Below are 3,999 nucleotides of genomic sequence, written 5' to 3'. Positions count from 1 at the left end.
AGGAAAGAAGTTTTTAATATATGCATTAATTACATTGGGTTGTGTATAATTTATTCTTGCATTTCCATTTTCCCCGATTTTCTATCCCAGTTGCCTTATTGTGAGAGGAGCAATATCCGTCACAAGCTTGTGACGAATCACAAATTCTCATTTGTGACGGACATATCTGTCACAAGCTTGTGACGGGTCAAATATTATCCACTTAAGTAGGTAAAGACAAACAATTTGTGATTTCCTAGACTTGTCTTATCTACACTAGTGGGAGATACTTGACCCGTCATAAGCTTGTGACGGATATATCCGTCACAAGTGAGAGTTATTGGTGAAGGATAATGTCCATCATAATCAAGACGCTTTGTACTAACTTAATACTCCCTCCATTCAACTCCACATTACAAGTTTCCTTTTTCACGTTTGCCAATGCGTGTTTTACGCGGTAAATATCTTTAGCTACGTATTTGCAAAAATTATAAATGTTAGATATTATTAATGTACTCCTAAAGACGAATCAAATAAGATATCACATGAATATATTTTTACTTATATATCGAGAGAAAATCGACATTGAATGTTCACTTGTGAATAGTGTACAAAAGAGAAACTTGTAACGTGGAGTTGAATGGAGGGAGTACCAAATATGAAAGATGCTTTTTTTTGGCGGGAAACACTTGTCACAATGAAAGATAAATGACAACGGTTATACACCAACCGCTTTATTATAATGAAAACAATTACTGTTTTTTAATCAACCGTTGTCATTTTGCAAAATAAAGAAGGCGGTTTGGCTTAATGATGTGACCATAATTAGAGCATATTTAGTCCCCGAATTAGCCTAGTTCCCATGCTTTTTTCGTGTATATTTGGGTCATTTATTGTCTTTAGTTCTTTGTTTTGCATATTCTTTGAGGTTTTGATCCCTTGGTAGGAAAGGAGTGCAAACCTTGCATTTTCATGGCAAAATGAGGCTAAATTGATTGAATTCAATGACCAAGCATCAAGGAGAGACAAGATTAGAAGGACTTTGTACATACTATAGTAGATGGGCAATGATGAGGAAAGATCCTTGCATCCCCGAGGAAATCCTCAAGGATTTTATGAAGAAAAAGGAAGAAAAGAAGAAGGAACAAAACTGCCTGACAATCCGTGCGGATTGCCTTGAATCCGCCCGTCCACCAAGCCACAATCCGAGCGGCTTCTCCAGAAGACGCCCGGGCAAAAGCTCTAGAAGACGCCCGTCTTCAGCCCCTGGACGCCCGGGCAGAGACCGCCAAATCCGCCCGTCCCGTGCTAAAGACGCCCGGATTCCCAGATATTCCCATTTCGTCTTCTTTAAGCTTCAAGGAAGGATGCACATCTTTTTCTAGAGACCGGAGTCTCTCTAGAGACCGGAGTCTTCCAAAAGAGACCGGTGTTTCCTCAACAAGGGACTTAATCGTCATTTAAGCCCTTAATTAACCTAAATTCATGTACCTAATCCCCACTATAAATACCCCATTAGTCTAATTAGAAGACCATGTTCTTCTTAGCAATCTTTAGTGTAGTTAATATCAATCAAATCTCTCTTTAATCTTGTAATCAAGTTTTAATCAAGTTTTAATACAAGTTTTATTTCCTTAATCTCTCTCTTGTTCATCTTTTATTTTGGGTAATTGAAGATTATTTGGGTTATTATTGGGAGATTGACAACCTTCCAATCAAGCATCAAGTAGTTCTTTTATTCTATGCTTTATTATTGGAATCATTAGTAGGTATAATTCTCTTAATCCCTTTTTAATTATTGTTAATCACTTTCATTTATTCATCATGTTTTACTTTGTTGGTATGATTGACAACCTTGCTATCATGTTCAACATGATAATCAGTGAGTAGTTTCCTTAGCTAGGGTTAATGGGTAATTAGGGGAAACCAACATGGGGGTTGATTCATGCTTAAATTAATATGCTTTCATAGTTTATTTGCTTGCTTGTTGTGATCTCAACTTATGCACATGTTATGTTTGATGAAATGTGAGCCTATGAATCCTTGCATTTTTTACCCATCACCTATCTTTTCAATGAGACTTGTAAGACATAAACCAACTCAAGTCTCATTAGACCATGCATATTGTTGAGTCGGGAAGATTAAGTCGACTTGTAGGTGTTGTACAATCTAATCGATTCGGCTCCGGGACCCAAACTTTCCTAGGATTATAAGATATAAACCAACTCGATCCATCACAACAATAATTGCTTGCTTATAACTTGAGAATATGTTTCTATGATCAATTCCCATGAATCCCATATGACCCCATGACACCCTAGTGCCTTTTATCAATTGTTTACATCCCTTTTAATTCATCTTGCTTGTTTACTTTCATTGCTATTTAGTTTAGTGATCTTCTACATCAAACCCCAATTGTGACACCCCTTAGACATCGCTAGTTACAATAGAAATCTCATCTGAATTCTCGTCCCTTGGGACCCGACCTTTACCTGCCTCTTTAATAATTATAGAGTTGTTTGTGAAGTTATAAATTGTGTTTTGGTCTAGGTGCTCCTAACGACAAGTACTGAAAAAAAACTAAACCCCGTACACGACCAAAAATGGCGCCTTTGCCGGGGACGGTGTTAACTTGATTTAGATTTTCTTACATTTTTATTAGTTGTGTCTTTGTTTGCCTTAAGGAAGTAAAACTCCTCAATATTTCTTCTAATTGTTTTCGAGTTCTTTGATATTTTGTATGTCTAGAAGGTCACAAGGTGACTTGTTACCCTTTGATCACGAAATTGAAAGAACTTTGACAACCAATAGAAGACTTGCTAGGAGAACTTTGAGAGGTATTGGTGAGGTTGTAGATATTCAACCAAATACTATTGAGTTCATCAACCCTTTTGCAAGAGAAGGTGAGGAGAACCCAACACAAAATCAACCCACAATGCCTAAGTTTTCATCACATTCCGTACCCACCGAGGAGAACCTTCCCAATGGTACTCCCACACCACAACATCTAACCGGAAATTTTATTGCCAAATCCGCATTTATCCAATTAGTCGAAAGAAGCCAATTTGGAGGGATGCCAAGTGAAAACCCTCATTCTCATAAGGAGACTTTTTGTGACTATTGTGATGCGATTTCTCAAACCGGTGTACTCAAGACCAAATTCGATGGGTCTTATTTTCTTTTTCTCTAATTGGCACCGCAAAACAATGGTTGAAAGGCCTTGATAAGGCTACTCTCGGAATTGATTCTTGGAAGAAGTTGGCTCTAGCTTTCTACAAAAAGTTCTATCCACCGAAAAAGACTAACATGCTAAGAGCTCAAATTACGGGCTTTAAGCAAAGGGATGAAGAATCTTTGTATGAAGCTTGGGAGCGATTTAAGGGAATTTGTCGCTCATGTCCTCACCATGGACTTAGCGAGTGGTTCTTGGTACAACAATTTTGGAACGGTCTTTATGAAGATTCAAGGAACATTCTCAACATGGGATCAAATGGAATGTTCACCGAAGTTGATGACAATCAAACTTGGAACAAAATTGAGGAAATGGCGGTCCATAACTCACAATATAGTAGACCTCGCAAGGCTACTAGAGGAGGAAAGCATGAAGTGGACTCCATTACTCAATTGGGTGCTCAACTTAGTGCTCACATAGATACCATCAATTTGAAGTTTGAAAAAGCTATGGCTAGACCTGAAGAAGCCTCAAAATCACCAAAGCATCATGTTAATACCATGCCGGTATCTTCATCAATCCCAAGTGGGATATGTGAGAATTGTGGAACTTTGGGACATGACCAAAGTGAATGTAGGGGAACAAATGAACAAGTGAATGCTTTCCAAGCATACAAGAGTGGTACCCCTTATTCAAACTATTACAATGAAAACACCAAATTCCATCCAAATCTCTCATACAAAAGCCAAAATGTTCAAAACCCTCAACCAACATACACCCCACCTCCCATGAGAAACCAAAATCAAAGACCCTTTTAGAACCAAAACCAAGGTTACCAAAATCAATCT

General features: G+C 38.0%; 1 non-coding gene across 1 annotated transcript; it reads right to left on the bottom strand.

Annotated features, from left to right (window-relative positions):
• Positions 1 to 3,285: 3,285 nt before the first annotated feature.
• LOC141634632 (small nucleolar RNA R71) lies at positions 3,286 to 3,392 on the bottom strand. Its single transcript, XR_012539358.1, has one exon. It is a non-coding gene; the product is annotated as a small nucleolar RNA R71 (small nucleolar RNA).
• Between the last annotated feature and the right edge of the window lie 607 nt (positions 3,393 to 3,999).

The sequence above is a fragment of the Silene latifolia genome, chromosome Y, assembly GCF_048544455.1.
Source record: "Silene latifolia isolate original U9 population chromosome Y, ASM4854445v1, whole genome shotgun sequence".
NCBI classification, from domain to species: domain Eukaryota; kingdom Viridiplantae; phylum Streptophyta; class Magnoliopsida; order Caryophyllales; family Caryophyllaceae; genus Silene; species Silene latifolia.
This window is presented reverse-complemented; position numbering and strand designations above follow the sequence as displayed.